This window comes from Pleurodeles waltl, chromosome 9 (genome assembly GCF_031143425.1).
Source record: "Pleurodeles waltl isolate 20211129_DDA chromosome 9, aPleWal1.hap1.20221129, whole genome shotgun sequence".
NCBI lineage: Eukaryota > Metazoa > Chordata > Amphibia > Caudata > Salamandridae > Pleurodeles > Pleurodeles waltl.
The window spans coordinates 940,662,747-940,688,710 of record NC_090448.1 but is presented as its reverse complement, the minus strand read 5'-3'; the positions used below and the strand labels follow the sequence as shown (position 1 = coordinate 940,688,710).

General features: G+C 44.7%; 1 protein-coding gene across 5 annotated transcripts in view; it reads right to left on the bottom strand.

Annotated features, from left to right (window-relative positions):
- Positions 1 to 25,964, bottom strand: part of WDR25 (WD repeat domain 25) — a 648,317-nt gene that overhangs the window by 437,529 nt on the left and 184,824 nt on the right. The gene's annotated exons all lie outside the window — the stretch shown is intronic.

Below are 25,964 nucleotides of genomic sequence, written 5' to 3'. Positions count from 1 at the left end.
CCCTTTCATTTGTTGACAAATGCCACAGCGAAGGACGTATTGCTTGGTCTGTTTGTAAAGACCTGACCCCCAAAAGCATTTTTGTTATAGTAATATTTCAGCCGCCAAACCTGCGTGAGCAGAAGCGACACCCTCATGCGAGAAGTGTTCTCTGATCTTAGTTGGGGATAACATGATCTCCAACCCCTGGAATGGTTCTGGCCACTGACATGGTAAGAATATTTAGCAAGAAATGCTTTTGATAAAGGCTTGCTGTCAGCCAAAGTTTTCACAGCAGCCAGTGTCTCATTACCCAACCTTGTCTGAGAATGAGTTATTGCAGCAACAGAAGCCATAGATACTGCAGATTTGGCAGCTTCATCAGCCAAAGTATTTCCTACAACATGTACTTCTACACTATGATGGCCCAATGCATGTACTACATGAGCTTTGGTAGTCTGTCCCATAGGTCAGCTACCCTCCCCACAAGTGTCTGTGTTTGATGGTGTTCCCTTTGGAATCTCTGAAGCCATTCAGGCACCAGTGATTCAGGTAATCATTGTATGAATGGGCACAATAATACGAATCACACACAATTAGTGCTGGGAAATCTGGATCTGTATGCTCCAGTGCCAGGACAAGAGCCTTAAGCTGCGTTGTGCAGTCCCCTAGGGTTTGCGTGTAGATATCCGCTCATCACTCTGCTCACGACGGCACAAGCAGCAGAGTTTTGATGTTTAGGACCTACAGCTGGTTGTGCTAAACCATCAGTGTAAATGACAGTTCAGTATTGGTCTAATGGTAATATATAGTCAGGGGGGTTGCCCATTGAATCCAACCTGGATATAATGCCTTTGCGTTTGGAACGTTGGCTTTGGTGATCGCCTCGAGGGCTGGCACCAGGGTAACAACAATAATGCGTTTTCCCTTGGGCAAGTGGCCTCTCCTTAATGACACCCATCTGAACAGCAGTCATTATTTTTTCTGTGGGTGCTAAACGTTCTATGCTATGGGTATTGTGTCACCTTCACTGAACATGACATACGTGAGGCTGATGGCACCAGCAATTATTCTGATGACCAAGTTTGCTTTGTTGTCTCGTGTCTGTAAATGTTTTGATTCTAGCATATCCTGCAGCAGTTCTCTGAGAATGTGTGTGTGTTCTTCTGTCCAAGGTCCAATGTTTACTTGAATAATCTGGACAAATTAGCACATAAAGTGGTTTTATGTGTTGTACATAATCAGGTATGAATGTGCTGCCAAAGTTAAAGAAACCCAGCAATGACTGCAGTTTCTTAATGGCATTAGGAGGCTGAAGTTGAGCGCATGTTTCTAGAAAGTGCGGGCCAGGCTCTTGCCTTCATCTGATTGTTCTATCCTAGAAATAGGACATTTAAGAAAGCAATTTAGGTTTTCTTGAAATTATATTTGTAGCACTGGGTGGCGAATCCTAATATGAACCGATCCACCCTGGCCAGGTGTATGTTGAGGTCGTCATCTGTGAGGTAAATATCATCCACATAAGACAACACCTTAGGATCAATGTCATGTAGTATTGATGTTACTTGAGCTGAAAACAACCCTGGGCTGTTCTTATACCCTTGAGGTAATCGGTAAAAGCGATTCTGCAAGCCTAATGAGCTAAAAGCGCTTAGATCCCGACTTTCAGGTGCTAGATTTTGGCAGAAGAAACCATTGGAAATATCCAAGGTTGTTTTGTATTTCTTCTGCACTATATTGTTAATTAATGCTGTGCTGTGTGTGTTTTGTATTGCATAAGTGTGTGTGTGACCGTCAAATGTCTATAGTCTAAGACTATTCTTTATGTATGACCATGTTTGGCAACAGGGTATAACAGGTTATTCATTGCAGAAACACATGAATCTATTACTTCCTGGTAATCAAGTTGTGTGAGAATCTCTGTCACTAGGGCTTTGGCCTCATGTTTGATAGGATATTGAGGTTGAGGCTGTGGTGAAAATCTACTTGGTATTACATAGTAGGGGGATTCTTTGTCCCATGCCACGTGGGTGCGGTACAGCACTGGAGCCTGTGCCAGAGCACAATCAGCAGCATAGGCTCCCTTTACTACGTCTGGAACCAGGATTGAGAAAGAAGGGAACATGGCATCTTCCTCATGTGGGATATTGCGGACAATCTGGTGGACAATATTTTTCTGCCAGGAGAATATCACAGTTTATATTTTCCCAAAATATTACTTCAATAGTGCGCTCTATGTCTCCCTCTATTTGGATATTCAATTCATAAACCCTGTCGGGTGAGAAGACAAACCTGCTGCTGTCTCTGTGATAAGAAAGTCATTAGTTGCTGTCACATACAGATGATCTATAAGATTCTGGCGACAAATCATGACTTCTACCACATTGTCTAGCAGAGTTGCTGCCCACATCGTGTTCTTCAGCAACGATCTCAGCATGGCTGGCATTTTTGACCAAAATTGTAGCTACCTTTCACTTTTTAAATTGGGATTTTTGTTGAAGATATTTGTCCTCTTTTTTTATGTAAGCTTCTGAGGAACGTTGTAAGTCCTTCTTTGGTTTTGTGTAGTCACCTCGCATTTCAGACAATCCCACTCTCTCATTCAGTTTTTCTGGTGTGGCCTGAAAGGAACGAGAGGGACGCGTATCAGTATATTGATTTCTATCAGGAGTCTTGAAAGTTTCTCTATTTCGGAGATTATATATTATTTCAGTGGTCTATGGGTGTAGAAAATCTCCTCTCTGACTTAATTTGTCTTTATTTTGCTTTTGTTTATCCCAGCATTTTTTAGCACCCTCTTGGGCTTGTTTTGTACCTTCCTAGGGTGGTACTCTGTATTGTGGTTTAATTGGTCTGGCTTCAGACTATCCCGTCCTATACTAGTACAGGTTTCAGAAATAATCTTTGGCAGAAGCTTATGTCCTTGGTCCTGCTGAGGGACCTCTCAGAGTCATTGGCAAATAGCCAACACTGCTGCTTCTTTAATGTCACTTAGAATAATTGAGGACATTGTGTCAAAACAGCGCATCAGTTTCATCCCCAAATCCAGGGCCGAGGTGGCCCTATGTTCATTTTGAAAACTCATGTGTTACAGTCTTCTATTGAGAGGACCATGCCAAACAGCAAGCACATGGCAAGAAATCTATGTTGGTCTTGGGTCCCGTATGGGGAAACACTGCATCCAGCTGGTTTGTTTTTTGTGCAATCTAGAATGGAATCTTCTCCCGCTCTGTGGGTGCTTTTCCCATTATTGAGTGGACGATTGGTGGATGAATTGCTGAGAAAGCCAACTGATGAGCAGCTGGAGCAGCCCTTGCTGAGACGGTGTTCAAAGTCTGCATCACAATTTTTTTTACTCGCCTGTGTATTGCTATTAGCTCATTGTAAAGTGTGTGTACTTCAGCTACTGTCATAGCCTGCACACTGGGATGTGCTGTCTATGTGCCCAGTGTGGGCCACGTTGGTCCATCATTGCTTAAATGACAATCTCACATGTTGTATTACATGTGGGAGATGACACTGAACATGATTTGATGTTCTTGATAAGAGAGAAGTAGCTCTAAGTATTGGTAAGCTTGGCAATGTTGTGGTACATTTGTTATCATGTATGCAGAAAATGTATGTGTATCTGCATCTACTTCAGGAAAGTTGACCCAGGAGTAGAATATTTCTGTCCTATACACATCATTGGCTTCCACAAAAAATGTCACATCCCCGCCGTCTTCTGTTAGTCCGGTGGCTAAAAGAAACAGCGTGAGCGGATGTCTGCAGTTACCCCTGATGTTCACAGAATTTGCCATATTCGAAAATAGATGCTAGGGAACACCAACCAGGGCAAAATCCTTTTGTGGTTCAAACTTGAACAATCTACAGACTGGATAGGTGCTCCCTATATAACTGAGAAGGATTGCTCCTAAGACCACCGACGTCTCAGTGTAATGGTACTTAGGGTACCTTCAGTGTGTGTGAGAAAGAGATACTTAGGAGACTAGTAAAATTTGTGCCTACACCATCATTGGTGGCACCATGTCATAAGAACTCTCGCAAAGTAACGAGGCTGCTGGATTTGGGGCAGCATCACTTCTGCGTTACAGGCGACTGAGTCATTCCCAAACCAGTTGCCAGCTGTCCACCCAACCCTCCTGGCTCACTAGCAGCACCTCACCAAAATACAACTGGTAAAGATGAGTTGTGGAAACTTTGCAAGGACTCTGAAAACCCCTCAGGGAAATTGTGGTGGAAACAAGTCTTACCTTTTTCTCTCCACATATAAGTCTCTTTCACACACATAGGCAAGAAAAGAGATGCAAAACAGTTCTCAATACATTTATTGAAAGGACTGCAATCTACAATAAAGTGCATGAGCTTCAATGATTAGGATAATGAGGAACAACAAAATAAGGATTGTGAAAATTAGAGATGTAAATATAAACAACGCCGTAACACGAACATACAACTCCTGCCTAATCTCTAGCCCATAAGCGATAGCATGGCGATTTAAGCCGAATCTGTCCACACAGTGTCCATGAGAAGCACACCCCACCCCTGTTACCTTGGTACAAGGTCAGGCCGCCAGGCCTCAGATCAGGACCCTGGGAGACACAAGGCTGAGGTCTACCGAAAACAGCATGCTGCATGGATGGAAATTCTGGCTGGAATCCCCTCTACTGCCCTTTGTCCAATCAGATGTTTTTATAGGAGACATGTTAATGTTTATGCACAGAAGCCTGACGGAGGTATGTACCTAAGCACTGGACTCTTTAAGCAGTCTTGGGGTTGGCAATACAAAATATTATTCTGTGTGCCTCACATGCTGTTCTTGTGGTTACAAAGAAAAGAACATGATGCAAAGTATGTTGTCCATAACACTGATAATGACGCTTTCACAGAACAGCAGCTGATAGTGAAATTAAAACAATGCCACTAAACGAAGCAATAACAAAATGGATTAAAATGAATACAGAGTTACAAAGCAATAGTAACTCGGTAAAAGGGCGCAGGCTGCAAGACTAAGCTAAGCTATCACTGTGTCCAAGTGACTAACTAATATTAGACCCACAACAAGGGAAACAAGGGCCTTCCAACTGGAGCTGGCTCCCGAAATACCCCTGGCAGTACATCTGGTCCAGGACAGGACCTTTGTCAGGCTTGTCCCCCACTTTTTCTGGTCCTGGATGAAGGGTTCCTCAGATGCTTTCTGTAGGACCTGCTTGACCTGCGAGGCCAGTGGGAAAACAAGGCAAAAGCTAACCTGACTCCTTACCTGTCGTTGGCACCACCTTTGAATGGGTGGGTATAAACACCCATTGGGTCCACTGATCCCCAGACAGCCTCTGGCAACATCTTTCATGGTTCTGGTTGATCATGCCACAAGGTACCCAGAGGCCATCCCTTTAAGGACTGTAACTGCACCTGCAGTGGCTAAAGCCCTAATGGGGATTTTTACCGGAGTGGGTTTCCCCAAAGAAGTGGTATCTCGCAGAAGCACCAACTTTATGTCTGCTTACATGCAGCTGATGGAGAAGGAATGTGGAGTTACTTACAGTTTGTCCACACCCTACCACCTACAAACAAAAAGGTTTGTTGAGATATTCAACAAGACCCTCAAGGGCATGATCAAGGACCTACCAGAGCCCATGAGGCCTAAGTGGGACATCCTCTTACCATCCCTGCTATTTGCCTACAAAGATGTACCACAGAAAGGGGTTGGCCCCTTTGAGCTGCTGTATGGCCACCCTCTAAGGGGACCTATCAGCCTGGTTAGGGAGGAGTGGGAGAAAGCTGCCAGAAAACCTCCTCAGGATGTGGTTAGCTAAATGCTAGCCCTCTGGAGCCAGTTGACCAAGATCCTACAAACTTGGAGGCAATGAAGCAGTGGTACAACCAGACGGTTACCGCTGTGAAATTCAAGCCTGGAGAAAAAGGGTGGGTGTTTGAGACAGTGGAGCCCAGGGCCCTCCAAGACCATAGGACTGGGCCCTGTGAGGTGGTTGGGAGGAAGGGAAAGGTCACCTCAAGACCCCGAAATACCCCATGAGTGTCCTCCATATCAACTGCCTCAAACCCCACTATGAGAGGTCTGAGGTCACCGTGTTGTTGGTGACAGCTGATGGGGAGGAAGAGGAGAATGAACCTATCCCTGACATCCTAGCCTCCAAAGAGAAGGATGGGTCAGTGAAAGGTGTACACCTTTCCCCTACTCTAACTTCAGAATAGCAGAGGGACTGTCACCAATTAATGGGAAAGTTCTCCTTCCTGTTTTCCCTCACTCCTGGGGTTACATATTTGTGTGTACCCATGATATTGATACAGGAGACAGCCCCGTCAAAATCAAAATATACTGGCTGTCGGACAAAGTGAGGGCCAGCAGCAAGGATGAAGTATCCAAGATGTTGGAGGTGCGAGTGATTGGACCCTCCAGTACCCCCTTGTGCAGCCCTGTGTTGGTGGTACCAAAAGCTGCCCCTCCAGGCATTACACTAGAACTCAGGTTCTGTGCAGGTTACAGGGGGCTTAACTCAGTTACCAAGACTGAAGGCTCACCTCATTCCCCGGGCTGATGAGCTGATTGATAGTTTAGGGGCTGCCCGTTTCCTGAGTAATTTTGATCTTACTTCAGGATACTGGCAGATTGCCCTAACTGAAGGAGCCACGGAGAGGATAGCCTTCCCAACTCCTGAGGGCAACTACCAATTTAAGGTGATCCCCCTTGGACACAAAATGCCCTTGCCACCTTCCAGCAGTTGGTGAACCAAGTCTTGGCTGGTATGGAGGCCTTTAGTGCCGCTTATTTGGATAGCATAGTTGTCTTCAGTAGCAGCTGGAAAGACCACCTGTTTCAACTGCAGGAAGTGCTTCAGGCCTTGCGAAATGCAGATCTGAGTATCAAGGCCAGTAAGTGCCAGATAGAGTAACATTCTGTGGTGCACTTGGGACACCTGGTGGGTGGGGTTAAGGTGCAGCCCCTCCAGGCCAAGATAGAGGCTATGAGGGCCTGGGAGCCCCCTCCCCAAACTCCAAAAGGAGGTTAGAGCATTCCTAGCCCTCACAGGATATTGCAAGAGGTTTTCAGGGGGTATGGCACCAATTTGTCCCCTTGATTGATCTGACTTCTAGAAAGCAGCCCAGAAATGTGATTTGGAAGGAGGCATGCCAAAAGGCATTTCAATCCTTGAACCAGGCCATGTGCACAGCCCCTGTGCTCAAGGCCCCTGACTTTTCCAGGGAATTCATTGTCCAAACTGATGGCTAAAAGCATGGCATAGGGGCAGTTATTTCACAGCTTGATGATGAGGGGCTAGACCAAGCTGTAGTTTTCATCTCTAGGAGGTTACTTCCCAGGGAACAGTGATGAAGTACTTTTAAAAGGGAAGCCTCTGCTGTGGTCTAGGCACTGTAGAAGGACCATACCTGTTTGCAGCTCACTTCTGAATTCAGAAAGACCACAAGTTGCTCAGGTGGCTAATGCAAATGAGGGATGAGAATCCAAAATTGTTGAGGTGTTCCATCTCCCTACAGGGAACAGACTTTACGGTGGAAGGCAGACCTGGGTCAAACCACATCAATGTTGATGGTCTCCGAAGGTTCTTCTGCCTTAGTGATGAGAACTCCCAAGAGGTTGGGTAGTTCTCCCCACTTTGAGCTGATGGGGACATGTGTTAGTCCTGACAGCCTTAGAGTGGTCTGACCCCAAACATTTTGCCTGATTGCCTCATTTATTGATTTTTTTTTTGTTGGCATTAGAACTCTGAGCATTTTACCATTGCTGACCAGTGTTAGGTGCATATTCTCTCTCCCTAAAACATGGTTTGATTGGTAAATACCTAATTGGCATATTTAATTTACTTATAAGTCCCTAGTAACTACTCTACATGTGCCCAGGGCCTGTAAATTAAATGCAATTAGTGAGCCTGCAGCACTGCTTGAGCCACCCACTTAAGAAGCACTTTACAACATGCCCCAGGCCTGCCATTACAGCCTGAATGCACTTTTACACTGCCATGTTGATTTGGCTTTTAAAACCCTTTGCCAAGCATTAAACTCCTCTTTTATTATACATAAATCACTCCAAATGCAGGCCCTAGGCAGCCTCTATGACAGGATGTTATGTGATTTAAATACAGGACAGATACTTTTAAGTTTTACATGTCCTGGTAGTGAAAAACTCTCAAATTTGTTTCTCATTACTGTGCAGCCTACCCCTCTCATTGGACAACATTGGGGATTCCTTATTATATTTAATAAGCAGTAATTCCTGATTGGGAAGGGGTACATCTGTCATGTGCAGTACCTATATAATTGTAATGATAAATACTCCTTACTGGTAAAGTCGGAATTATTGGTACAATTTTGAAAATGCCACTTTTAGAAAGTCTGTATTTTCCTGCTCTTAGCCCTGTTTGCCTGAATCCTGTCTCCAATAAACGTCTGGAGTGGGGTGAAAGCTGGGCCTTGTGCATTCCCTCTAGACAGCCACACTCAAAGGGAGTTTAGGTGTGACTGATGGGCCATCAACATCCTAAAGGACCATCCCGGGCAGGATGAGAGGGTGGAGCTGGGCACAAACTCACTCTTACACCTGAATAGACTGTGGCCTGTCCCCACACAAAGGACTGCTTAAACCCTTGTAGTAAGTCTGGAGCTAGGGCAGGAAGGGAGAACCTCTGTGCACTTCAAAGCCTTTCTCTGAAGTTTACCCCACTTCAAAGGCACCAGTGGGTATAAGAAAGTGTCTTCTGAACCTACCAACTCAGTACACTTCTGGATCTGTGGCAACTCTGCCAGGAAGAAGGACTGCTGTGCTGCTACACAGCCTGCTACTCTGCTGGATTTCTGCTCTGGAAGAACAGTTTTCTTGCTGTGCTGACCTGCAGCCCTCCGTGGCTGGGCGAGAAGAACTGGACCCACATCATTTGACCCAAAACCAGAGTGACTCCAAGGGCTTGCCTCCTGTTCTTCTGAAGTCTCGGGGACAGAAAAGATTTCCAACTCATCACCTGTAGCACCCAGACTCTGTCATCTGTGCATCTTGCCCTGCCTAGTGGTACCAATCCAATCCTGGTCCCTTGAAAGTCTGTGTAAAGTGCTGCTCCAGTAAAAAAAACTATGTATCAATGCTTTTGCGCCACTCATATCCATTACTTTTCCATCTATAGAGACGCATCTAAGCTGCTGCAAGGATGGGGAACATAGCATTGCCGACTGCATGGTGGATAGCCTCCATTTCCAAAACATGATGGACTTTGCGCTTGGAGCCAATGCATTTTCTACATCCAAAGGATCGACGACAGTGCATCTTCTCCTGTGCTTCTCGCATCTCCCTAGAGATCGATGCAAACAAGGTACTTTTGTAGCGGGGCCAAGGCTGGTCCCTGTTTCTGACCTGTGCTCCATTGTGGCACGATAGTCCCAGTTGGTGTTTTATGTTTTTAAGCAATACATTTTAGTTTATTCTTTAAGAATTCATATCTCAAGTTCTACTTATTGGATTTTTGTTGTTTTAGTCTTGTTTTGTTCTTTAAATTAAGCTCTGCTATTCTAATTCCAACCAGGTATAGTATTTTTTGTGTCGTGTTTTCACTGTTTTGCTGTTTGAAGTGTTGCACCAATACATAACACATTGCTTTTTAAGTTAAGCCTGATTGTTCTGTGCCATGCTACCAGGGGGTGAGTAGTGTTTAATTTAGGCTGTGTTTGTGACTTACCCTGACTAGGATTGTGGTTCCTGCTTGGTAGGGTGCATAACTCTGCCAGCCATAATCCCAATTTCTAAACATGGCCCAATAAACAAAACCTGAGGCTGTGGAATTGCATGGGGAAGATATGCGGGATCCTTGTAGGTGCCTGCTGACCCCGAGCCTTGCTCTCTAAATTTATTGACTCGCAGCCTGGGTCCTCCTGAGATTCTGACACCCTGTCCCCTTGAGGACTGCTGCTTGCTGTCCACACTCCCAACTTACAGCAATTCCCACTCACACTTTCCATGTGATCATCTCAGATCTCGCAAGTGACAATTTTGCACCACTCGCGTTCCCTCTTTTCCCCTCCTGTGTCTCATCATCTGTGCCCCTCACCCTCCCCATGAGACGCCTTTGGCCCAATGCTGTGGCATCCGCACTTGCCTAGAGTGATGGAACCCCTTAAGCTTATCTTCTGTACTGTGTATGGCCACTGCCTCTTTATGTATTATATGTTCTGCTAGTACCATGTTGTATAACTGTTAAAAAACCTTTATAAAAAGACATGCTACAAAAATAGATATGGCTCTTACACGTTTCTGACAGTCGTTTATAGGGGACATGCAACTTACTTTTTCTGCAAGTGGGGCTGGGTCCAAGATCGGACTGATCATACCAGTCATCAAACATTTTCCCAGGAGGCTAGAAGGGTGAGGCTGGTTTTGTTCCAGGAGGTAGTTTTTTCCCCCTGGGGGCCGGTTTATCACTGAGCTGACATTGCTACAGGTTTAAAAAAATCAGTTGAAGAGTTCCTTTCATATCCAGCAGTTTTCAGGTAACAATAAAAATGTCAAGATATGTCTGGTGATTAATATTACTTTTGGAGTCAGATCAGAGTTTTGTCTAGTGTCAGTTTTGACGCATCTAAAATAGTGCATGTTTTGCTTTACTTTTGACTGGGCCAAGATATACACACTGAAAGGAGTCGTAAAGATTCTCTGGAATGCAGTTCTTAATCTGAAGAAGACATTTATTATAGCTTTTTGCAAGGTTCGGGAAGGAAGGTTTGAATAGTAAAAAGTGTACTTTCAAAACGTGCAATAACGTAAGACCACATTTAAAGAATATTCAATCTATGAATAGCAAATATATACATGTAAGGATAAAAACACTTATATTGATATATAGATATATATTCATACACAACGCAGAGCAAATACTTAATAAAAATTCATTACCAGAGGGCCTTTCAGATGCTTCATCTTTCTCATGCCAGCAAGAAGATGACCGTGTTCAACTGCGAGAAAGAGATCTCCACCCTCACAAGACAGGTGTCGGGCATTCGATGTCTAATCCTGACTGAGGTCTCGGAATTCACCGCTACTGAGCAGGGCCTTCTTTTTATATCTTAACGAACCGGAGAAGGGCTTTCTGGAAAAACCCTCCCATAAAAAAGAAATATTCAAAAATGCTGGCCAATGTAGGTCAGAGTTGGAAGAAACAGGTTGGAACTGGCCAGTTTCCCAAATTGTCTCTCCCAAGCCCAAACCGTTCCCTGCTTGCACTAAAAAACATCAGTCTGGTACATTCTTTTTGTGCTGACTGCCTACATCCTCCATTTTATGTACTGGTTCTTGGATGATAATATGTCCTAGCTCTTCGGTGAGAAAGAGAACATGCAGAAATAGAAAACAAGTTGCATAACATGTTTGACGGAAAAATACTGGAACCTCTAACGTGGCGGTGAAGCTAAGCTGAACACAAAAAGGAGTCTAGGCTGAATACAAAATATAGTCTATAACCAGTGACCACTAAAGTGACAGTGGGCAGCTAAGCCAGGTGCAAAGTATCGTGACAACAGATCAGTGGTCAACATACAAATATCACTACACTGCAGAGGGTTAACATTCTTCCTGCAAAGAATGTGTACCATTCAGACCACATAACTATATTTTATGTGCATATCTTAGTGGGTTACTGCTTTTCTCAAAGAGATAATTTTGTTACTTGCAGTTCATGATTTACATTTGTAATATAACAGTGAGCTATGAACGGCCATCAAAGAGCTGCATGAAAATCACATGATATGGGTTAGAAAGTTATGTTTTCCCCAGTCCTTCATTACTTTAATGTTGCTAAAAAAGGGTTTGTTTTGTTAGAAATAAATTATTATTAAAGCCAGTCCTAACAACTGTGTTACATTTTGAATCCAGAGTTTGTGCTTCGCCAGACCAAGCACACTACAAAGATGCCTACCTATATAGATGACATTTCAATCCTACACCTTGTAGTCACCTTTGTCTTATATAACATTTTCTATACACTGATTAACACATATGATTCATTGCATCTTTAGGTGTCTGTGTGGTGTAAAGTGTTCCTACTTCGTCACTCTACAATGGTAGAAGAGGCACTACAAAACAAATCAAATACATGTGAGAGAGGTTATGAAGAGATGAAGAGCACTGTTAGAGAGTGATAGTGGGAGAATCTGTGGAGGAGGCGCTCATGTGTGGGAGCGCCCAAACATATGTTGCAGCAGTTGCCACCAGTGCTAAAGCTGCGCCTGCTGTGCCACTTTTTGGGGTGGAGAATGCTAACATCCCTCAAAACGGTCTTTGTATTCTCAGCTTCTTGGTTGTGCTTATCAGTGAATGTGTTCACTTATGTGATATTTAAATTCATGTTTAATGCTTGAAATCTTATTTGTGTGTTCTCCATAAGACTATCTGTGGGTATGACTGGGTATCCTGATGCACTTTAAGATCATCATTTACTATGCTTTAAAAGCTAATACAGTTGAATGTATAATGCAAAAATGTGTTCTAGAATGCACCATTTTTGTCATTTTCCCCAAAATGTCTTCTTTTTGGGGAACCCTCCAAACCCTTCTTGTGCTGGTCAGGCTCTCTACGCATTATACGGTGGCTGGTCTGACAAACTTTTCCAAGGCTCTTTTGGGTTACCAGTCCGGCCCTGGCTGGGACACACTGCCTCCTGTGAGTATGGGCACAAACCTGTACTTGTTACATTCTGGTTTAACAATCCACTCACGTTTGCTTGCTGCTAGTAGTACAGTGGCCACATGCTATTTTGGCTGGCCTATTTGAGGGAAAGTGTTTTCCATGAAGCTCTTGACATCCATTAACCGTGGTTCTTTGACTTATAATTAGATTTAAAAAGTGTGCTGCACTATAGGATTTACCATAACCTAAAATCTAGCATTCAATGGTACGAGTTAGATGAGAGAACAAGTAAGATGGGGTTACACTAGCCAAGGAAGTATGACGATGACTTGCTGTTGATACTTGCATGATAGAAAGATCTTGTTTGAGATGCCTGTCAGATGCTCTCATAATTTAAGGATCATAATATGTTCCACTGTGTCATTGTGCAGGTCAAATCATACAACATAGGTAGCGCAAATACTGAAGGCCCTGCAGTGTGTGCTGCACCATCTCAAGGGTGCGCGAAAGGCGGGGGTGCCAGCACATTGCTATTCATTTCTTACTGTCTCTTGTAGGGGAAAGAAAACAACAAGCTAAAAACACAACGTTTTCCAGAGGTGTTCATGGTAGCCCATTAACAGTGAGGTTTTCCTATTTCTATTTAAAATACCACGTCTCCCCTCTCGCCCCTTGGGCAATTTAACCCTCAAGAAAAAAGGCAAAACGTCAGGAATTAAACTGCATTTTGCATTTCACAAGACTGTCAAGTGCAGTATGACATATCAATCATTCAGCCAAAAGAATGTTGCTTTGTAGGGCTTGTAGTTCTAACACTTTCTTTAGCTGTTGGCTAATTTGCCAAACCTGGCCAAAGGTGGTGTAAGTAACACTGAGCCACTTATCAGGTATGTTTTAAAATGTGAAAAAGTCGTCTAGTCCACTTCAAAAACTGGTTGCTTCACATATAAAGCCAGGGTGAGGTTTCAGTTTTCCATTCACATTATGCATTAAAAAGATCATTGGCAATACAAATTATTTTGTCTTTCGTGTAGTGGAAATGTTTATACTGAGCTTCGAAACACCACAAAGGTACAACATGGACAACAGCAGCGCAGCTTTCCCTAAGATAAAGAATAAATAAAGGACATGTGGCAGTAGCAGGAGGAACAGGGGCACTCATACACAACAAGAACAACACAGGTAGCTAACACTAAAAAGGTAGTGAAGAGAAGGTAGAGGATTGTTGTACACTATCCATAAACATATGTAAACATACAGGAAGCACAATACACCTAGAAGTGTCAAACATCTAATAGAGCCACCTGGCTCCACATCTAGCACTGTAAATACCCAACAGTACTAGTGTTCACTCGTTGTATAGTCTCCTAGTTATTGGTTTCCTAGTTTTGGTAAGGTTATGTTGACATTTATGTTCTCCCATCGCTAAGCTCCCAAACCTATATAGAAAGTGTGTGTGGCTGAACTAACATATTTTTACTGGAGTCTTTCTGCTGCATGATTAAAAGCAAAGTGTAGAGCAACAGACCCAGCTTCTCCTTTTTGTCCACATGTTTTAGTGCTCAAATACAGCCCTTATGGGGTCAGGACTTTCCTCGGGAATGCAGGCATCTCTGCAGGAGGCTGGCTCTTTATATAGTGGACCAAAAAGAGGTACACTGTGTAAAGAGTTCAGGCAAACCCAGAGGAATTATAGATGCACAAATAACACCCCAAATACTCTCTTTTGTGGTAGTGTGGGCGAGCAATTAGGCATATCAGAGGTTAGTGCTAAGCATGTAAAGCGCACACATAGGCAGTAAATGAGACACACACTCAATAAAGAAATCTGACACCAATTTATAAAAATAACTCATACTTTTATATATTTTGGTACCAACAGCACTGGAATCAGGTGAGTACTTTTGAGTTAGGAATTTTTACAGTTTTCAAAAGTTGACACTGCAATTTTTGGGTGCGGTAATGTTATCCTATGAGGGCAAAGCATATACTGCATTCAAGCACTTCACAGTGACTTACAGAACTGTTCTCCAAGACTTAAGGTGAGTATGTGCAGGGTCCAAGGCCATACCAACAGGTCACCTCGGGAGGCTCTGGGGTATCTGGGTGCAGAGGTGCGTTATGGCGTTGGGTGTCGCATTCATTTCAATGGGAAATGGTCTGCTCAAGGAGTTGCTGCAAGCTGGGAATGGAAGGTCAGTCCGGGGGAGCCTATGGGGGGCTCAACCCTTGAGGCCCTCTGGCATGGGGGGACACTGTCCGTCCACTTCTTCTCATGCTGCAAGGATCGGTGCAGTGGTGTCTTTTGGAGTTGAGTCCAGTGCTGGAGTTACTTGCGGTTGGAGGGGGGCCTTCAGAAAGAGGCTGCAGGCAGCAACTGAAATTCCAGTCTGGCCAAACCCAGGGATGGGCTCAGCTCCAAAGGGTCTCAGGACCCACTGGGAACCATCAACTCCCTCAGACTTGGGCTGTGGGGATCGGGTGCAGAGGTGCTTTGAGGCGTCAGGCTGCGGTGGTCAGGGATTTGCTCTGGGTCTAGGTGACCTGGTGAAAAGAGGAAACAGGGCAGTGGGGCCATTCTCCTGAATGGCATTGTGGACACTGACATCCCTCAACAGTAGGTCTGCTTTGGTGCTGTTGGGATCCTGACTGGACCAACAAGAAGCCTTGGTTTCTGTAAAGGGTACAGTACCCCAGCTATTGGTGCTGGGAGCCTCCGCGTGAGGTCAGTGTCTTGGGACTTCAGTGAAGTGTCGGGGATGACCTTCTAAGCTCCAAGCAGTCTTTCCTTGCTCGTTGATCCTTCAGAGGGCCAACCGGGCAGAGTCCCAGACCTCTGCTCCAAGTGAGTTCTTTTTGGTGGTTTGCAAAGCACTGGAGGCTTTCATGGTTTCATGGAGGCTGCAGCGGCGGGACAGGTCAGTTGCTCCACGAGGGTCGGGTGAAGCAGACAGGCTGGCAAGGTTGGCACCAAGTCAGTTGTGCTTCTTTGTCCACTCCTTTTTTTGTGACCAGCGAAGATCTGTTTTCCAGGTTTCAGCGGGTCCCATGAATACTCAATTTAGGGGGCATTAAGCAGAGTGAATTGTAGTAGCCAATGGGCTCCTTACCCCCATGGTCACTACGTCCCCTAGATGACCACTTTCTCTGGGGAGTGGGCATCACCCTGTCCCAGAGTTCCTAATTCCATGCACACAAGATGTCGGAATTCTTAAGGCTGTGTTCACATCAGGCTAGTCACCCAAGAGGTGTGTCCAGCCTTCAAGTGCAACACAACTCTTACATGGCTAATTTTCCCTCATGTCCCTGTGCCAAATGGGCACTGGGGTAGGGGATCGGCATCTCCCTCTGAGGAGAGCCAGATCTGCATACCAAACGCAGTGGGCACTTTTGAAGCTTCCTGCCTTGTAATGCAGGTTTTCAGGTCATCATGTTGAGAGGGGTGTGTAACACACCTACCAGAGCAGGATTTGTTTCTGACATCCAGAGTGCAAAGGCTCTCACCCCTGGGGATCAGACATTAGTCAGCTCACCAGCAGTTGGTAGGTTTTCAGGGGGCATGTATTAATACATCCATCACTGGAATCAGTGAGGGTTTATCAATATGAGATGTTTGATAACAAACATCCCTAGTTTCGTTGAAGTCATCAGGTAAGGTGGGGAACTCTTATTAACCAGTGTCCAGCACATGTAACTAAAATGGCTACCCATTTTAACTTACTATATCTAAGAATCGTCAACGACATAGCAGGGGCATACCTGCTCTTTCAGCTATGTCCACACATGTAATATAATGAACCCTGCCTTAAGTCTTTAAGGCCTGCTGTAGGGGTGACTTACAAATATTACATGCAGTGTTTAGGGGGCATGGCACACAGCCTGTGTGCCATGTTGTGTTTTCACTTTTTGGAGCACCTTGTCATGCGGCCTACAGTAGAAGTCTGCATGAGTTTGGTGCTGGGTTCCTTACAGTAGCACAAGTTATGCTACAGCGCTTACGGACATTCTTTAGTACCTACACCCTAGCTACCCGAGGTACCATTTACTAGGGACTTACAGAGATGCTAAAGGGCCTGGCCACTTGGGGATCAAGTGACCAGGTGTCTTATTTTGGGGAAGGAAAAGGCCACTGGGGACCTGCTTAGCAGGAAGCCAGTGCACTTCAGTCAAAGTTGCATAAAAAGCAGGCAAAACGTGAGGAGTACTGCAACCAGAACTCAGTTTACTCAGCCACAACCTAGGAGAATCTTCCTAGTCAGTCAGGTGAGGAAGAACAAGGAAACAGGCTGGATGGTTGCGCGGCCTACTCTGCCGTACATCTTCCTGGCAGGTAAATTCCTTTGGCAAGCTGACCTACCTCAACAGTGTTTGGACCTCACCTAAAATGCACTCCTCCTGCTTCTTTAGTTTCCTCACACATTCTCTTTTAGGTGTCCACCTCTGCTAACCCTATCTTAGCCAGGGCAACCCCCAGTTTACCCAACGAGGCCACCCACAACTTCTGCAACCCCACCATGACCAAAAGAGTCAGGGGGTTAGCTTGCTATTTGAGCTGGGGTCAGCCCACCACGCCAAGGACAGTGCAGCCATAAAGGCTAACACCCAGCAGAGGCTACTGAAAGTTGTAAGTGGCTAGAACCTAATCTTTAGCTCTTCACTAGCAGGTGACGGGGCTAACTTACAGGTGTCTTTGGGTTCAGGGTGCCTGTCTTCTGTCTTAGCGTGAGGGGGTTACTGCACCCTGTGGCAAACACCTTTTTTCCACTCTCTTCTGTTGCCTGAAGATCCACCATCTCATACCTAACAGTTAGCTAACTAGTCAGAACTTGTTGTGGGTCAGGTTGGGCTTCACCAGTTCCTACTTAGGAGTTCTTCCATACTGGAGCAGAATCTCCTTAGCTTAGTGGAACTTTGGCTAAAGGTTGGCCATCTTTCTTACGCTTTCTTCTTTTTCTTTACCTCTGGGGCCTACATGCACTAACTGCAAGTTCAGCACCTTCAGTATAAGTGGGAGATGACTAGCACTGGACCAGTTCCTCTTTTGAGCTCTGACCAACCTCTGGGAGGTCATTTCCAAAGGGACAGCCACAAGTCAGGAATGTACTGACTGCCACCCATACCTAACTAAGTGACCCAGCTATTCCTAGGGGTACTAAAGCCACAGGTCTATAAGTAACCTCCCCTGGGATAGCCCTTACTCTTCGATTCTTACCTGGGATATACTGGTTTAAGAGTACCAGCCTGTCATGCACAATGGTGTGCCTGGCATAGGTATCATTCAGGGCAGTGATTAGAATTCCATTCACCAGTAGGTGGTGGAAGTGGGTGTTTCCTTCTGGAATCTTCAACTCACCTTTGAGTCCCACTTCCCAATTAAAAGCTTCTGAGGAACCATCCTCAAAGGCTACACTGGGAACCCCTGGCTGCACTCTAGTGGGCTTGTTTTTAAGACAGGAAGTGTCCTTAGTTCGGTGCCCTGTCTGTTTACAGTCAAAGCCCCGAGCCTTCCTTGCTAGCATCCCAGGACTTACCTTGGAATCAACTTTTATTTTGTGAGGTGCCTTGGCGCCCTCGCTCCTCAGCAGATTCTTGGGGCCTACAGAGGACTGCTTTTCTTGAGTTTTATAGTTTCCCACCTATTTTTATCTTGGGAGGGGGTGCTTTCGTATCCCTTTCTTTGGTCACCCACTCCATGACTTTTCCTGGACAAGCTAGTTTTTACCCAATGATCAGCCTTCTTCCCCAACTCCTGGGGAGAGACCAAAGCCAGTTCCACCAGGGACTGATGCAACTTTTCAGAAGTACAGTTACTCTGTAGATGTTCCTTCATAATTAAATTATAAAGCCCATTATCATTGTGCACCTGACCTCCCTTTAACCAACCACCTAGTGTTTTCACGTCCACAAAATCGACCCAGGGCTGACTCAGGGTTTTCTGAGTCTCCCTGAACCTGATTCGATATTCCTCAGTGGTGAGTCCAAATCCATCAATCAGGGTTTGCTTCATGGGGTCATTGGACTCAGCATCTGTCTCATCAAGTACCAGGACTCTATCCCTGCACTAGTCTGAAAACAACTCCCAGAGTAGAGAGCCCCAAAAGGTTTTATTGAGTTTCCTCATTCTAAAAGCCCTCTCAAAGGCTGTGAACCATTTGGTGGCATCATCACCTTCCTCATATTTGGGGACAATATTTATGGAGGTTGTGTGGTCAAAAGCTATTTTTTTCCCTATTTAAGTTGTTGCTGCAACAAGATAGAGATTCTAGGCCCATCTTAATCCTTTCTTTTTCTATAGCTAACAGTTTAGCCTCTAATTCTATGCTCTTAGCTTGGTTTTGAAGATCAGCATCTATATTATCTACATCAGCTGGAGTACTGTCAGAAGTGCCCCCAGTAGTGCCACCATCAGAGGGAGTGCTGAGGAAATTACAATCCTCCTCACTATCTTCTTCTTCAAATGCGTTTCTTTTTCTGCCACGGTGCTATCATTTTGCGCTAGGAACTGCTGCAGATGGGTTTTTGTGGGTTTGGGGCCCGTGGCAAGTTTCCATGCTTGGCAGAGATCCTCAAAGTAGACCAACTTAAGGATTTTGTAGGGGGCCAGGTTGAGCTCCTTGGAGGGACCTGCTACCTCAGACATGTTTTTAAAATAGTTGAAACCTTTTTAGAATCTTACACAAAAAATTCTAAGCAATTTTTAAAGCTCAACAACTTTGTAACTTTTTAATATTTCTGAACAACAAGGACTGTGGGACTTAACCAAAGCCCTAACAGACCAGATTAGAAATTTGGAGAAAAAAAATCCCAAAAACTGAAACTCAAAAAGTATTTTTGGTAACTAAAGTCAATTGTGGAATCAATACTGACAGAGTGGTACAGTACATGCAAAGCCTTCTGTCACACCGGTGCCACCAATGTAGGAAGCTGATGTTTTATATAGTGGACAAAAAAGAGGTACACTGTGTAAAGTGTCTAGGCGGGTCCCAGAAAAATTACAGAGGCACAAACAACACAATACATAATCTCTTTAGAGGTAGTGTGGGTGAGCAGTTAAGCATATAAAAGGTCAGTGCTAAGCATGTAAGGCACACACATGGGCAGTAAATGAGACACACACTCAGTAAAGAAATCCAACACCAATGTATAAAAATAACACATACTTATATATAAATTTTGATACCAAGATCACTGGAATCAGGTGAGTACTTTTTTAGTTAGGAATCTTTACACTTTACAAAAGCTGAAAGTGCACTTTTTGGGTGCAGTAATATTATAGTATAAGGGGAAAACGTGCTGCATATGTATACTTCGCAGCAAATTATGGGACTGTTCTCCAGGACTTAAGGTGAGTATGGGGCAGGGTCCAAGGCCACATCAACAGGTCACCTTGAGAAGCTCTGGGGCTCCCGGATGCAGCGGTGTGTTGCGGCGTTGGGTGTCCTATTCACTTCAATTAGAAACGGTCTAGTCAGAAAGTTGCAGCAAGCTGGGACTGGTAGGTCATTTCAAGGGGACCCACAGGGGAGTTCAATCCTTCTTGAGGTCCTCTAGCACAGGGCGACACTGTCAGTCCACTTCTTCTTGGGCTGTGGGGCTCGGGTGTGCTGGTATCCTTTGATGTCAGATCCAGTGCTGGAGTTACTTGCGGTTAGAGGGGAGGCTGCAGAAAGAGGCTGCAGGCAGCGACTGAAAGTCAGGTCTAGCCAAACACAGGGATAGGCTCAGCTCTAGAGGGTCTCCGGACCCTGTGAGCACCGTCAACTCCCCCAGACTCAGGCAGTGGGGCTCGGGTGCAGGGGTTTTTGAGGCGTCGGGTTGTGGTGGTCAGGGACATGCTCTGGGTCTTGGTGACCTGGTGAAGAGGGGAAACAGGGCAGTGGGGCCACTTAGGTGAATGGCCATGTGGATCCCGATGTCCCTCGATGGTAGGCCTGATTTGGTGCTGTTGGAATCTGGATTGGACTACCAACAATTCTTGGTTGCTGTTAGGGGTCCAGTATCCTAGGTATAGGTGCAGGGAGCCCCTGGGTAGGGTCAGCGTCTCGGGACTTTGGTGAATTGGTGGGGCTGAACTCCAGGGCTCCAAGCAGTCTTCTCCTGGCTCGCTGAGCTCTCAAAGGGTTGGATGGTCAACAGGGCAGGGTCCCAGACTTTACAAGCGGTGCCTGCAGATGCAGGAAACTGCTCCTCTGCTCCAAAGGTGTTCTTCTTGGTAATTTGCAAAGTACTGACAACTCTCCTGGTTTCTTGGAGGCTGCAGAGGCAGGACAGATAAGTTGCTCCACAAGGGAAAAGTGCAGCAAGTAGGCTTCTAGGTTTGGCACAAAGTCAGTTGTGCTCCTCGGTTCTCGGGTCGGCAAGCTTCTTTATCCACTCCTTTTGTGTCCAGCGAAGATCTGTTTTCCTGGTATCAGGGGGTAGTAGCCAATGGGCTCCTTATCCTCGTGGTCACTACACCCCATAGATGACCACTTTCTTTGGGGAGTGGGCATCACCCTGTCCCAGAGTACCTAATTCCACCTCACACAAGATTGCAGAATTCCTAAGGCTGTGTTCACATCCGGCTAGTCACCCTAGAGGTGTGTCCAGTCTGCAAGTGCAACACAACTCATGCATAGCTAATTTTCCCGTCTGTCCCAGTGCCAAACGGGCACTGGGACAGAGGGTCGGCATCACCCTCTGAGGAGAGCCAGATCTGCATACCAAAGGCGGTGGGATCCTTTGAAGCTTTCTGCTTTGGAATGCAGCTTTGAAGGTCATCCTGTTGGGAGGGATGCCTAACACCCCTGCCAGAGCAGGCTTTATTCCTGACCTCGAGAGAGCAAAGGCTCTCACCTCTGGGGGTTAGAAATTCCTCTGTCGGTGGCAGACTGCCTAGCAGTAGTCAGTTAGCCCACCAGCAATTGGTGGGTTTTCAGGGGGCATGTATAAATAAATCCACCACTGGAATCAGTGAGGTTTTTTTTTATATGATATGTTTGATACCAAACACCCCCTAGCCATCAGGTAAGCTGGGGAACTAATATTGACCAGTGTCCAGCACATTTACTTAAAATGGCTCCCCTGTACACTTGCCATGTCTAAAAATTGACAAAGACATGGCAGGGGCATATCTGCTCCTGCAGATGTGTCCACGTGTATAAAATAATGCACCCTGCCTTGGGGCTGTAAGGCCGGCTGTAGGGGTGACGTACAAATATTACATGCAGTATTAGGAGACATGACACACAGGTTGTGTGCCATATCGTGTTTTCACTTTTTGGAGCATCTTGTCACGCAGCCTGTAGTGGCAGACTGCATGAGTTTAGGGCTGGAATCCTTACAGTGGCACAGGTTATGCTGCAGCTCTTAGGGACCCTCTTTAGTACCTAGGTACCAGAGGTACCATTTACTAGGGACTTAAAGAGGTGCTAAAGGACCTGACCATTGAGGATCGAGTGACCAGGTGTCTTGCTCTGGGGAAGGAACACGGGGACTGAAGACCTGGTTAGCAGGAACCCAGATTACTTCAGTCAAAGTTGCATCAAAAACAGGCAAAAAATGGGGGACTTCTACAACCAGAACCCAGTTTTCTACAATCTCACATCAAATATTGTGGGAAAGTCCTGATTTATAGGGCAGGCTAATCAAGTGCATTCTATATATCCTTTTTTGCTTCACAAGCAGTGGAAAGATATTCATCCAGCAGTGGGAACACTTCTTCTAAAACAGGTACACCTTGCACAGAATCAGTGTATGTTTCCCTCCTTTAGAGAACAAGTACAACTAGGGTAGCAGCATTGCAATCTTTCCTCATCACAGGAAAGGTACAAATCGAGCAGTACCCTTACAAGTTTTACTTCCTCATAGAATAGGGACAACATGGCAGCAGCAAAGCAAGCTTCCCACTCTCACAGAAAGCAGAAAAGTCAGCAGGACAGACTATTTTAAGTTTTTATCGCTCACAGAACATGTCCAATTAAGACACGAGTGACATGCAAGGTTAGGACAGATCACTGGAGTGGGTACTTAACTCCTTGATGAGAATATATATAGGTGGATGAGTGCAGAATAGCAAAACAAGTGTTATTGCCCCTTGTCTTTCTCTACATTTTTTCCTTCCAAATGTAAGACAGTGTGTAAAAAAGACATCTATTTGAGAAATGGCCTGTAATTCACATGCTAGTATGGGCACCCCGGAACTCAGAGATGTGCAAATAACCACTGCTTCTCAACACCTTATCTTATGCCCATTTTGGAAATACAAAGGTTTGCTTGATACCTATTTTTCACTCTTTATATTTCAGCAAATGAATTGCTGTATACCCGGTATAGAATGAAAACCCATTGCAATGTGCAGCTCATTTATTGGCTCTGGGTACCTAGGGATCTTGATGAACCTACAAGCCCTATATATCCTCGCAACCGGAAGAGTCCAGCACACGTAACGATATATTGCTTTAAAAAAATCTGACATTGCAGGAAAAAGTTACAGAGTAAAACGTGGAGAAAAATTGCTGTTTTTTTCAGCTCACTTTCAATATTTTTTTATTTCAGCGGTTATTTTCTGTAGGAAAACCTTGTAGGATCTACACAAATGACCCTTTGCTGAATTCAGAATTTTGTCTACTTTTCAGAAATGTTTATCTTTCCGGGATCCAGCATTGGTTTCACACCCATTCCTGTCACTAACTGGAAGGAGGCTGAAAGCACCAAAAATAGTAAAAATGGGGTATGTCCCAGTAAAATGCCAAAATTGTGTTGAAAAATTTGGTTTTCTGATTCAAGTCCGCCCGTTCCTGAAAGGTGGGAAGATGGTGATTTTAGCACCAGAAACCCTTTGTTGATGCCATTTTCAGGGGAAAAAACACAAGCCTTCTTCGGCAGCCCTTTTTTCCCATTTAAAAAAAAAAACAACTCTGGGTACCATTAGAATCCCTAGGATGTTGGGGAAAAAAGGACACAAATTTGGCGTGGATAGCTTATGTGGACCAAAAGTTATGAAGGCCTAAGCGCGAACTACCCCAAATACCCAAAAAAGGGCTCAGCACTGGGGGGGAAAAGGCCCAGCAGCTAAGAGGTTAAGTTCTCTGGTAGCTAAAACTTTTGTTTTTACACCTTAGAAGAGTTTGTATTATAAGGGCCATATCTGTAAAAGTATTCTGACAGCCCTGCTTGGTCTGCGCTTTGCTCTCTTTGGGCTGAAGAATGATTATTGCTTCAAGGTACTACTAACTCAGTTGGCTTGACAGGGAAATCTAGCCACCACCAGTAGTGCTGCACCTTCTGCTGTTGACTCCACAGGGACATCTAGTAACAACCTGAGGCACTGCACCCTTGTGCCACTGACTTCACAGTTAAATGATATTTAAAACACCTGCTAGGCCTGAAAATGTGTAATACACTATGCCCCCAAGGGGGTGATTGTATGATTACACTGCAATATTCGTTATCACTCTTTTTTATGTGATTATGCCCTACCGGGCTGAATTTGTGTTTACATGAACATGTTTCTTCCAAATCCTGTTTTTACTGTGGTGCTCTTTAAGGACTGTTCAGACCATGACAGTCTAATGCCCATTGTATGAAGGAATACGCAAACACAGTTTATTTCTGATAAAGGTTTAATGTGCTGCGTGGCTAAATATTTATAAGGTCCTAAATGTGAGATTGGCATTATCATTTACAACGCCAAAAGCTAGCTCTTACTCTCTCTAATGCGAGACCTACTGCATTGTAAATGCTTGTTTCGTATGCCTCTGAGTTACCACTTTGGACAAAGTAATCACCAAAAGTTCAAACGTAAATCAGTGGTTTGGGGGGTATTTAAGTGGCAAAAATGACTAGAATCCTAGTGTACAGTGCGCCAAATGATGTAATTTTAATAACTGCGCGGTGTATGACTAGAAAGCAAAATTCCGCGAAAAATGTGGATTTGCCCGTGCTTCTCGCACCGGCAGGCGGGGCCTTACATTGTCTGCGCAAAATTTTGCATTTCGGGCTGGAAAGCACGTCAGCGCCATCTAGCTTCTATTACTATAGCACTATGTTTGTATGTCTTAAGAGACTGATGTCATCCAAATCTACACAAACGACTCTTTCACCGAACATCACAAAATTTAAAATAGAGTCGTCCACAAAAGGGAGGAATGACAAAAAAGCGGAAAATTAAGACCGCATGCAGTGCCCCCACTCAAAAGAAACGAGTACATTTTATCCACACCCTGCCCCTCAATTTCCAAAATATCACTTCAGCATTCTAGCCAAAAGGAAATCACAGACAGCTACGTTGAAACATCCTCGGCACAGGCCATTTTGGAGGAGGAGGCACCAAGTTGTTATACGAAGAACTGTGCGTCTTCCCTGCTGTTAAAAACAGATGGCATCAGTTCCCGCTGCGCAGCCTGCCCCCAAAGCACGATTACTACACAATTCACACAATTTTTAATTATCTGGGATTGTTTAATGTTGCATTTTCAAAGGGCAGACATACAATTCAGTAAAAAAAAAACAGAACAATCGCACACTCTTAAATGTGACTTACTTTAACTGCGTTTACTCTTGATGTCATACTTATGGAACAGCATAAATCCCAATATTTTCTATTTGACAGAGTGAGAAACACGAGAATGAGGTAAACTAATGCAAAATGGAGTCTGCAAATCTGAGGACACTTTGCAGAAGGAAAGTCTGTTACATAGGGCAAATTACAATTTTCGAAGGTTTGATTCACCACTAAATATAACTACCATGAACCAGACTAGGAGCAGAACTCGTTATGGAGCAATCGAAGATGACGGCGCTCAATGTGTTCAAAGCAGCTCTTCCTAATGTCTGCCATATTTGCAGAGTAACTTGCGTTCAGCTTTAAAACAAAGGCATTCTTTGGAGCCCTAAAGTCCTATCACATGCTATCTGCTTGCATCTCTCTGTGGTTCCATGCACATCAACATATAAAACAAAAACACTTGTAACATTTGTGAACAACAATTCTATTCTATTAACCCTTCGCTGCCAGGCCTTTTACACTCAGGAGCCAAACATTTTTGTTGGCTATTTGGGGCAGTTCGCGCTTAGGCCCACATAACTTTTTGTCCACATAAGCTATCCACGCCAGATTTGCGTCCTTTTTTTCCCAACATCCGAGGTATTCTAGAGGTACCCAGAGTTTGTGGTTTCCCCTGGAGGAAATCAAGAAATTAGCCAAAATACATCTAAAATTTCATTTTATTAAATGAAAATGGGAATAAAGGGCTGCAGAAGAAAGCTTGTAGTTTGTTCCCTGAAAATGGCATCAACAAAGGGTTTGTGGTGATAAAATCACCATCATCCCAGCTTTCAGGAACAGGCAGACTTGAATCAG